Source organism: Hibiscus syriacus, unplaced genomic scaffold, assembly GCF_006381635.1.
Source record: "Hibiscus syriacus cultivar Baekdansim isolate YM2019G1 unplaced genomic scaffold, ASM638163v2 tig00111402_pilon, whole genome shotgun sequence".
Taxonomy (NCBI): domain Eukaryota; kingdom Viridiplantae; phylum Streptophyta; class Magnoliopsida; order Malvales; family Malvaceae; genus Hibiscus; species Hibiscus syriacus.
In genome coordinates, this window is record NW_024063082.1 from 856,079 (window position 1) to 868,882 (window position 12,804).

Sequence of the window (12,804 nt, forward strand, 5' to 3'; positions counted from 1 at the left end):
CTAGGTTTTGTTGATAGTCAACTTCCTGATCGCATTGGCCAAATCTTTGTCTTTCTCAATGCTCTGAACCTACTTGGCATTGATCAGAACCTGCTCAATGCTCTGTTTCAACGTTCTTGCAATGGATTCAACAAGTTTAACAAACCGGGGACACGATTGAACCCACGAAACGAGTTAATAGACACCCGGAGCCATAGGTTGTCTAAATGTCATCCCACTTTTCCTGATTTTTTTTAAATTAAACAAAAGTTCATCGACAACATCCCAAATTTTAGTATAATAGAGGGACCAAAACCATAAATTAATCCTTTTTTGTTACCCTGAGCCATCTCCAAGCAACTTCACGTCCTTCTTTACTAATGTCAAGTGCAAACGCTGCATCTTGTTTGCGAACCTGAACAACAGGGAAGATGTTCTTCATGGCATCCATGATTCAACGCAAGGAAATTTGTTTTTTCTTTTTGTAATCAAAGACAAAAGCTAACTTTTGAACTAGGAATGTGAATACCTCGGACGACAATGCAAAGTTTAAAGCTTCATGTACCGCGCCCTCATCAGGACAAGATGCCAATGAACCTACAAAAAATATATTTTATTATATATATATATATATATATATATATATATATATATATGTATGTATGTACGTATATTGATTTGAATAATCTGCAAGTGTCTAAAGGAAATTTTACCTCAAACCCTGATTTTTTCTTGGCTTAGATCAGTTTCATTGTAAATTCTCAACAGAGATTCAAAGCCTGCTTTGTTTGATGAGGTCACTTTCTGCATTACAGCTACATATGCAGCCTTTCTTATGTCAGGATGGAGGAGAGGTGTGTTTCGATCATCCAAGAAAGCATTAAATCTCGAGATTGCTTCGTTTATCGTTTCCTCATGACCGAGCATGGCGAGTGCGGTGAAAATGTCTCCTCTGGACATCGCGTCCAGATGACTCTCGCCTTGTTTAGGGTCCCAACCGAGGCTCCTGCATGAAAAGTTAACGTCAATGTGACGAGAACAGGTTACGTTTTGGTTATTACACGCTTTGATAGCTGAGTAACTTACTCAGCAGAATGCAGGAAAAGGCTGATAAAAAATTGTTTGATGTTATTAATTAGATCGGGCCTTGCGTCTGCAACAATCCTTAAGACTTTATCGGATATCTGTGGAATTCAGGATCACAGATCAGGGCTAGCTAGAAAACACAATCGAAGTAAAGATTACGAAACGAGTTTAATTTGAACGATCTGATTTTAAGAATTCCCTGCATTGTGCCACACACTGGGATGCGACTTTTTCGACAGAAACACAAGGGTGACATCCCGGAACCCAGATCGTTATATTACCTTAATCAAATTAGATAGCACAGAATGCTCAAGTTCCTCCTTATAGGCAGTCATGAAGGTCAGCAAGGATGTTAAGGACACCTGACGTGCCATACAAAGTGCAAACGAATCATCCAGAATGCCTGTTGAACAGAACACAACATTACGAAAGCATTTGATGTATTCGCAAGCAACATAAATGCGACACTGCTAGAAAGATGACTGTAACCGCAATTACCGAGTCTGACTGTTACTGATAAGCATTTGTTTTCTGTGGCATATCGAAGTTTAGCTGCCAGGCCATCGTCATATTTCACCCTGAAGAAGCCGACCTGTTCAACATTGAGCTTTATCCAAGAACATGCTGGATCATTAATGTCGGAAACGAAATCCTTAATATCATGAGTTTCAGATTTCTTCTCCATCAAGAAGCTTTTCTCGCTATCATAGTTGCCACAACTATATGTGATTGGGATTGTCCATAGACCACGACCATCGGAATCGTTGTACAAGAATTGTGACTGCCAAAATCAAATCATCAATACAACGAAACAGCTACGCATATGCAGAGATATCATGAAAAATTATTAAACCTGCTTGATTTCCAATGTCTGGTTTTTCAATCTTACAGACAAAACTGGATACCCTTTCTGTTTTGTCCATGAATTCATTATCCTGTCCACTGGTTCATTACATCCTTCCTTAAGAACAGCCCATAGACCATCTGTTCTTGCATTTGACCATTCATGTCTCTTTATATATGTAGCAAGTGAGTTCTGATATCAGGAGAAAGTTAAAGAAGTTCAGATAAAACTTATACGTATAACATCGGAATTCTGTTGTAACATGGACACATTACACGACTTTAATTGGCGTCATCACGTCTAGACAGGATCGAGGTGCCATATCACCTGATAAACTTGAAAAGAAAAAAAAAACCTGAAAGCACATTTAACAAACAACTGAACAAGGATAAGAGAAACCTGAAAGCATGGACCTCCAACATAGCCTTTAAGCATCTGGATGATCGATGCACCTTTTCTATAGATTATTGTGTCGAATATTTCATCGATTTCAGAGGCATGTTTTACCTCCACCTTCAAAGTAAAGCATATATGCTTAAGATCAAAGAAGCAATTATATCAATCTGTTTGTTAATTGTGTGTAAAGTGATATCGACCTGATCGGGTGTGACTCTTCAAGCCCATCCAACCTAAGACCTTCACTGGTTTCATGAACAAAGAATTGTGTCCATATTTTCCATTCCGAGAACAACTTATCTTTTGCCAAGTAACTCATCTGAAAATGAACAATCATTAGTTATAAGAACAATGCCGAGTGATGATAAACAACGGTGAAACTCGAACCATACCCAGGTTGCAAAACCCTCATTCAGCCACAGGTCCGTCCACCATTCCATTGTTACAAGATTTCCAAATCACTGGTGCGCCAGTTCATGGGCCACCACTGTTGCTACCTTAACATCAACCAAGAACACTAGTCAATATGGGAGGGGAAACCTGCATTCACTCAAACTTATGTGCGAGTTCCCGATACAGTTGTCTATCGGACTTTGAAGGGTCCTCATGTCCGGAACTTTGTCGGATAGATACAACAAGAACATAGGGGAAACGTATATTAAAAAAGAGAATCCTGAGAGAGAAACAGCTCATGTACTAACCCTCTGCTTGTTGGCAGCAGCAGAATGGCGATCATCGAGGAGCAACGCCGTCTCTCGATATGTAACTAAGCCATAGTTCTCCATTGCCCCGGCAGCAAAATCAGGGATTGCAACCATATCCAGTTTAGGAAGAGAATATGGCATGTGAAAATAACTAAAGAAAATTCGTTAGCGCAATAAGTTGAACAGATTGTAAGCAATCAATCTCCAACTTGTAAGAATATAAGAGAAAAAAGCATACTCTGTATAGAAACCAAGTGTCTGTAAAGCAACATTCAGAGCGAATTTCCCTTGGTTTGCCTTCCCAACCTGAGAGTACACTCGAACTTTGATACCATCCGATATATGATCCTCGATGTAATCGAACAAACCGATAACAACAGCGACCAAATATGACGACATCACTGGTGATTCTCTATAATAAACTGTTTTCAGATTCCCATTATTCAGTTCTTTCTCCACTGGCATGTTTGAAAGGGCCACTAGTTCAGACGGAACATTCAGTAATGTGATCTTGAACTTTGCCTGTAAAAACATATTAAACAGATTTTAATGGTGTCTAACGCAAATTAATCAACCATGTCAACGTGATCTTGAGTGTAAACTCAAAAGGAAAAAAAACCTTGAAAGCTGGTTCATCCCAACATGGAAAGCATTGCCTTGCATAAGCTGGCTCGAATTTTGTGACTGCCATGTTCATCTTCTCACCATTGTGATCATAACATAAGTACTGAATTTCAAAATATTATCAAATAAATATTCATATATGAACTAATGAATGTGTATATATATATATATATACACACACACATATGTGTATGTATATACCTTCGATAGAATCCCTTCATTTTGTCATTTAAGACACCCTCAAATCCAATAGTTAAAACTCCCATCCCCTTGGGAAGTGTCTCAGCGAAATCCAACACCAAAATCTCATCTGCTTCAGCAATCCCTACTTTCGGTGTCCCAAATACCTGATTAAGATATAATCAGCCAATGACAACTATATTTTATATATGATTGTATATCCATGGTTAAATTATATATGGTTTTGATCCCTCTACTATTCCTAATTTTGGATTTAATACTTACACTTTAATTTGGTACAGTTTGATCCTACTATTATAATTTCATTAATTAGTCCAAATAAATAGCACTATTATCTATTCAGTTAAAATGCTGGTGTGAATTTCTCTCAAAAGCATCACTTTCAACACAAAGAAACACGTCAAAATGATATTTTGAACATAATAGAGGGACTAAAAACATAATTTAACCCGTATCTCTTTAAGTTGACTAAAGTTTGACTTGCTAAATGGACCAGAGAGAACAATGGACTTTTGGACGTTAAATATACATTTCTTGTGATTGGCTGACGAGAAACCCATGGTAGAAACACACATATATATATATATATAATAATTTATTAAGTGAAATGGGAAATGAAAATTGTGTACTGAGAGTTTAACCTTATTAGAGTTGGGGTGGCAGAAGGAGACTGAAGCAGAGTCGATGGATAGGTGAGCAGCATTGAGGACGATGAAACGAGTATCGGCAACGATGTCGACATCGATAGAGACATTGCCTCCAAATTTGCAGGTCGCGAGGTCGGGTTTCAGTTGGATATCGTATCGTTTCGGGACGGCGAATCGGGGGAGACGAGGTTGCCCTTTGAAGTCACTCGTTGGTTCCGACGAATGATCATGAGAAGTTGAGCTTGATGGGCTCTCCTTTTTTGCGAAACAATAACAGTATTTCTTCAACAGATTCATGATTCCAACGTCGGACGAAACGAAATGCACACTGCAAAATGGGTTTTTATTTTAAGAATTATAATCTGAATCTGTCTCAGAAGAAAGAAGCAAAGCTTTGAGAGGGAGATAGAAAAGTAGAAGGTGAGGACCGAGGATGATATAAGGGCTGCATATTTATAGTAGCCTCTGCATGCAGCGGCAAACGATATAGATAGCTTCAGTCTTATAAAACTAAATATTCAAAGTAGTATATAAGTATTCACAAGGCTATTTTGGTGTCAGTATTTTATTTTACATTGACTTTTTTTTTAAGTTGAGAATAATTTATTCGAGTTAAATAAGATAAATTATATAAATTAATTTAAACACTTAATGTAATTACATAACTCTTTTTTTTTTCAAGTATATAGATATATGGTACAATTCATGTTCAAATCTTAAAATTTATATTATTAGAAGAAACAATCATGAATTCTTAACATAAATTTTAAAATATAATTTTTTAAAATAAAAATTTTACATAAAAATACAAAATAATAAAATTTCAACAACAGTGTAGTTTTTAAAAAAAACATAATATCAAAATTAATCCCCAATGTTTATTAAAATAATAATTTTAGTCCTTATTCTTTTCTTGGGAGCATTTTAGCACTCAATGTTTCATTTTAGGGCTACAAGGCCCCTAACATTTGATATAATAGTCACTTTGACCCTTATTCTTTTTTTTTTCTAGAGCATTTTGACCCTCAATATTTCATTTTAGGATAAAAATACTCCTATTTTGAAGTGTTAATTGTGTGTAAACTAACGGTTTCCATCTGTAAAGGAGACTTTTTGTCCCAAAATAAAACGTTGATGCTAAAAATACTCCAAAAAAAAGAATAATTGTCAAAATGATCATTTTGAAAAACAGTAAGAATTAATTTTGACATTATGCCTTTTAAAGAGTGATACTATATAACAACGTGTATAATTCGTACAGGTAATAACAAAAAAAATACTAATCAATCCTATGTTTATAGTTTAATGTCTAATTTATTACTTAAATTGTTGCCTATGAAGGAGTTTTAGAATAAGAATATTATAACAGCAAATTTTAATTAGATAAATAATGGCAATAAAATTTGGTATTAGATGCTTTGCTTGGGGGGAAGTCTTTTAACTTTATTTTAACTCATCCATCTTTATTAATATTTAATTAAAAATTAATTGAATTCCATAAATATTTGAGATTGAAACATAAAGATTGTTGCTTAATTGGCTCTCGAGAAAAGAAAAGGGGAAAAAAGCGGAATATTTAGAAAATAAGGTAACTAATATATAATATTTGGATATATAATGTCATGTATTGACGTCTTAACTATGATGCACTTCAAGTATTGAATATGCTTTTAACTTTGAAGATAAGATTAAGGCATGCCTTTTTATTATTAAATAATTATTTAAGTGGACGAATCAAGTGATTTCAATGATTAAAGGATAATTGTTGTCTTGAAGTGTCTCGAGTTTGAGCATAATATTTATAAGAGATATTTAAACGTTTATTTAAACATATACAACCTTGTAATTATCATAGACTCGAGTGTTATCTAGACTCGGGTGTTATATTTATAATTAAATTTAAGATTTTATTTATTTATATTTACTTATATGTCTAATATAAATATCGAATTGGAATATATTATTGTAGGAGAAAAGAGAGGTGCAAACCAACATTACTTCCACCCATTTGTCTCTTGTATTTAGAGATAGTAACTTATTGAATTCAACCAAGTTTTTTGTTAATACAATTTAATCTGATTTTTTTTAGTTGGATCTGATTCAAGTTTAGAAAAATCACATTTGACTCGAAATTTGAATCAAATTTTAAGATAAAAACTCGTATTTAATCCAATACAATTAAAAAATATATTTATTTGATAAAATATAAACTTTATTAAGAATAAATTTTTGAGATAAATGGGTATTATAGTAAGTTTTCACATATATATATACTATTATCTCAGGTTGAGTTAGAGATTTTTCAGCCTAATCTCAAATCATATTCGACCTCACCATTTACAAAATTTGATATGACTCAAACTTGATATTTTTATAAAAGGAATTAATCTTATTAGATTAATTCGAATTGAAATCTATTAAATTTCGATTAAATTATCATCCTACTCGTGTCTCATTTTTCCTTATGGTCTTAATTTTAATCTTAGTGTGAAATTATTTGGAAGCAAATAGACTTGTTTATAGGTTGGATAATTTGGTCTTTGAATTTAGGTTTAAATTTTTTATATGTGAGTTGGTTGGACTCAATTTTTTTTTGAAAAAAATAATAAATTATGAATTTTATTCAAATTTAATTATAAAAATATATAAACTTAAAAAAATATATATTATTTTCAATTAGCTGATGTCGTCGACCCGAAATTCATTTCACATTTTCACTGTGAAATCATTGAATTTGGATATTCCTGTGCAAAGTAGAGAAGATTATTCGAACTTATAACCGAGATATATTCGATTATAAATAAACATAGTTATAGACAAGACTCAATATATCATAATTATACTATACAAAATTCACATACAGTGAAACTTAAATATTAAGTGAGAAGTCACATATACATATTGAAGTATGAAATGATTTAAATTTGGACACTTAAAATTTCATTATCTTAATCTGATCGTCTAAATGACTTTTTAAATAGTTTTCGACAGTGTATGATTGGAAGTGAAAACAACACATACAAGTTGAACTTCCTTGTTATTGTTGCTGCTACTTGTCTTCAAAGAAAAAGAAATTTGATCATTGCTTTGATTCCCTTGCTGTTTTTCTCTGTCTTCTAGTTGCTGGTGATGAGAAGGCGGTGGTAATCCTTCAAATAGATTGTCAGCCATTTTCTTTTAACTAATCAGCAACCTTTCTTCCTTTGAATGATTTCTGGGTATCGTTTGTAAAACTCAGAAACTTTCAAAAGTTTTCATTCGAATTCTACTGAAATATGCAGGGGAAAGTTTTCCCTTTTCTACTTCCCCCTCAAATGAGTTTTCTTTTTTCTTTTTATTGAATAAAGTAAACTACGTAAATGATCAATGATGGTTTTTTTTTGAAGTTAACCATTCATTAATCAAACATTAAGTCAGCACAAACAATAACGTTCAGCCAATCTGGAATTACAGAGGAAAAGGAAATAGACGTAATCGAGGAAGCTGCATAATTAGCTAGAGCATGTGCGACCCCATTCGCTTCTCACCTGATAAAACGACGAGAAATGTGGGGATGAGCATCCAACAACTGGCATGCTTCAAGAAGGTAGAACTGAATATATAGTAGATCGGTCATTTACATGATTTTGAAGCTGCTGCACAACACTCATTGGATCACCGCCGAGGAAAGCCCTAAATCCACTGCCAATCGAATTCCCCGAGAAAGCGCCATAGCTTCAACAACACCCGCCGATCGAGTCGCCACAACTAGTAATGCTTCACCCGTCATGACTGATCCAGCACTGTCCCGGACTAGAACGCCAATAGCTATAGATGCGGGTGAACGGAGACAAGTCCCATCGACATTTATTTTAAAAGTACCTACCAGGGGTTTCTGCCACCTTTGACATGAGAGACCTGAATGCACCGGAGATGACAACGAAGAGGACGTTGCCATCACAGCTGAGAAAGCCGACTGAAGGCAGTAGCCGAAGCGATTAATTGCCAACCAGGTAATAAGCGTCCTTCATGAAAGTATAAATTTCGACGGTGCCAAATCTTCCACAGCAAAACAAATAGAGTAACGAATCGTTGAACCGTCAAATTGAGCATCATGTTCTCTAACCATGCACCTAAGGATGAGAAATTTCGTGATTCTGTCCGGCAATCAAACCCAGCTTCGACCAGAATTGGAGAGACCATCGAGCAATCACGCAGAGCATGGGAGACCGTTTCATTTGGAGATCCGCATAAGCAGCAGCATACGTCAGAAACACCGTCGTGGGCTAGGCGACATCCGACACGAAGAGCCTCATGAGCAGCGCGCCAGTTAAACTTACGAATCTGAGGAAGTGTGTGTAGGCGCGAAAGAAAAAGCCAAAGCATGGAGGCATGAACTGTTGGGGTTTGACGCCGAAGAAGCCATCGATAGCCAGAACGGACAGAATATGAACTGTTGAGATATGATTGTTCATATTATTGCTTTTTGCTGAGAGTCCTCTAGATGAATTCAGGGAGTCGGAAAATCAATATTAATATTATTATATGATTGAAGATTTTTTCTCTCACTCTCTTTAAAGATTTAATAAATTTATAAAATATCATTTTTTATAGAATCATAAAATAAAAGCATCTCTTTATTAATTGATGTCGCTTGATATTCTGTACATTGCTGCTTGATATCAATCTATATAAAATTTGAAAATAATATTCATATTTTAAAATTTGATCAATCACCAACACATATAACATATTATTACAATTAATACATTCATATCAAATCGAAAATCATAATTTTTTTAATCAATTTTCGTATTAAATTAAAGGATAAATTACATATTTAATATCTCAATTATTATTTTTAATTTTTTATTAATAATTTTTTTTTAAATCACACTTAACATTTAGTTTTTATTTTATTTTGACCACTTAATGTTAAAAAAATTAATTATAATATTAATGTATCACTATAAAATTATAACACATCATTATTAAAAAATAAAAAAAATAATGATATCAAACCCGTTCAAGTAGGCTAGCAAAAAGGACAAGGTGTCAGGTGTGTGCATTATTACAAGAAAACATTTTTGTTTAGGCAAACAATGTCTCTACCACAAGTGACATTTTTGTATTTTATTTGTTCTCATAACCTTCAATATTTTCCCACCTTAACTATAATATGTCTATTATATCTAACTTCCAGAATAGGATATCTTAACAAACAATCCTAAAAAAAATCCACGAAATCTATCATCAGATATGGTCAAAATTTCACACAATCTCATATATATATATATATATATATATATATATATATATATAATTTATGTTCTTGTTTTAGATAAGCATGAAATTATCTCATTCTCAAACTGATTCATGTGGCATAGGCTACATTCATATAAAGAGAAAAAAAGGTTAAAATACAACAAAGTTCACCAAATTTTCTCAAATCATCATTCTAATTTGATTTATTAAATTATTACAAAATGATAGTTGCAATGTTATAATAAGCGTAAATTTTCAATAAATTTGATGACCATCTTGTAACAATTTAATAAAATTTATGATCATTTTGCAACGGTTAGATAAAAATTAATTATCACTTTATAATAGATTGGTAAATTCCATGATCACTTTGAACTCTGATGTACTTTACTAAAAAAAATAGCTTTTTGTATTGATAAGATGGTATTTTCGGAAGTAAAAAAAAACCTGAGCATGATATTAAGTCGTGATTTGTTTTATTTTGTTCATACAATCACTGTATAATGTTTTATTTCGACAGTCTATTCTTTTATCTTTAGATCATGATTTCGATTGCATCAGGCAAAGAAGGTAGTACAAGTTTGGCACCATTGGTGGGATATCAAAGCAAATCAAGGGCTAAAAGATTACATTTGAATTTAATAATAACGGGGTTGTTTTCATGTACTGTTAACCTGTTTTAGGATGTAGATAGATGATCTTAATATTTATATAAACAAAGGAAAACAATAAAGAGTGCAAAGCTAGGGTTTGCCTTTTCCTATATAAACGCGAAAAAGGAGGGTTTCAAAAGGCTAAGATTGAGGGTGACCTAACCTAGTAGTGCACATTGTTGGGTATATGGTGTACAAAAAAGTGTTTAATCACCAAAATCACTCAATTAAGCTTTGAGAATTTTATAATTCCATGCAACTTTTGTTGGGCCCTTGAGCTAATTAAGACCCACAAGAATGTACCCATGATAGTGGATCACACATAGGTATGAGCATGAGTTGTGTTAACCTGGGTTTTTAGTCGATTTCAGCATGTTATCCTTTTATTTGTCATTTGATTTGACTCGGATTTAGGAGATTCCGTTCTACCTAAAATTGATATGATTTTTAGATTAAAAATTTATACTTGTTTCGACACAAGTATTTATAATGTTATTTTATTAGGTAAAATAGTGACCTAATTGAAAAAGGGAGAGTGTTGTTGTATTTATTCCTAGTATATATAAGGAATAACTATACTATTTCCTCAGGTCGATTGAAGATTTTTCACCCTAAAATCAAACTCGATCAAACATTATCCTTAAAAATATATGATTCTTATGCATATCCCTAATCACAAATTATAATTTCATAATTAATTGAAAATTTTAAAAACAGAGAACACTTAAATCTACTCGAACTTATGATTTTTATAAGATCTTAACGATATTAGTGCAATTAAAGACGAAGTCAAAAAGTTTTTACTAAAGGCTAAAATTGAATCATAAATTTTTAATGGAAACAAAGAGGGATTTTATAATTTTATTAACAAAAAAACTTTTTGATTTTAAGACAAAAGAAACTTCTACCAAATTATGGGGGCCAAATAGAATTTTTGCCATTTTTTTAACTAAAAGTTCTTCAAATTTTGGGATTAAAAGAATAATTTTATCAAAGATTGTTCCGGGCGTCAATTGAGTTAAAATAAAAGGTAAAATACACTAGATGTCACTGAACTATGCTAAGCTATAAAATAGTTATTAAATATATCAAATTGTTACAAAACGATTAATGTGATGTTATAATATTGTAATAGTTCAATAGATTCATTGACCATTTTTTTTAATAGTTCGATAAATTGTAATGATCATTTTATAACTATTCAAAAAAATTTAATAATCATTCTATAATTTTTAAAAGTTTAGTAACTAAAACGATCATTTGAGCATAATTCAATGACATCTAATGTATTTTACCCTAAGATAAATCAAAGTAAATGGATCTATAAACTTTTTGTACTTTAAAAAATTTACCAACATTTACCTAACAAAATCCAAAATTTTGGACAATTTTAAAGCTCATCTAGAAATTTCATGCCAAATAAATAATTTTAGGCTTATTATTTACCAATCATAAAATAAAACCTTTACCACTCCTTTGACAAGGAGAATTCAAATTAGAAAATAATATGTAGTTGGGATGAATGAAAATTGATGTGAAGAAATTGGAGATTGTTCTTGTGGTCCAACCTTTGCCACCCCATGACCCCAACACATTTAAAATGAATTTAATTAATTAGGCATGCCAAAATGACAGCATGGTCCTTGTCATCTGGACCATTATGCCCCTCCTTTCTTTATAAATGAATAAGACATGGTGGAAATCTTAGTAAAAAAATTAAAGACAACAACGGTGGATTTAGAATTTGTTCTTCTTAGTTGCCAAATACATAAATACAAAATCATACTATTTGAATTGACAAATGCAATTACCATATTTTATAGGATGAAAATGACCTTTTATCTTTTATAAGGGAAAATGAAACTGCTAATGTTTTTGTACGAACCAAATGATCTTAGTTGTAAAGAGATTATTGTTATTCTTTTATGTTTTGGGTCCGAATATCATGAATGTTATGTGTATGAGCATTCAATGTCAAATGATTGAGAGTTATATTTGAACAAATAAAATTGTTCAACCTCGTAATCTTTATGAAGAACAATATTATCTTTTACCAATAAGTCGATTGATAGGTTATGCAAATGACTATTTTATCAACAAATAATCTTTATATTTTTCATCAAAATAACAGTTCAAGATAGATTAATTTATAATAATTTATATTAAATTCTTCAAATGTATTAATCAGTAAATGGAGTATTAGAGCTGATTATCGATGCAAATTGTAATTTTATATATAATTTTTATTGATTTGAATGAAATGAAATTACTTATAGAAAAAAAGTTAATGGTTTAAGCTTTAAACGACAATTAAGTATCTATGCTACTTAAATTATTAATTAAATAGAGGGGCCGTGTTGCAAAAAGCTATCTTAAATAATTGATTTGTGCTTTTAAGGAGTTATGGCAATATAAAAAATTATAAT

The 12,804-nt window shown here is 32.2% G+C and overlaps 1 pseudogene; it reads right to left on the reverse strand.

The window, feature by feature from the left end:
• Window positions 1-4,877, reverse strand: LOC120161668 (annotated as a pseudogene).
• Window positions 4,878-12,804: the final 7,927 nt, after the last annotated feature.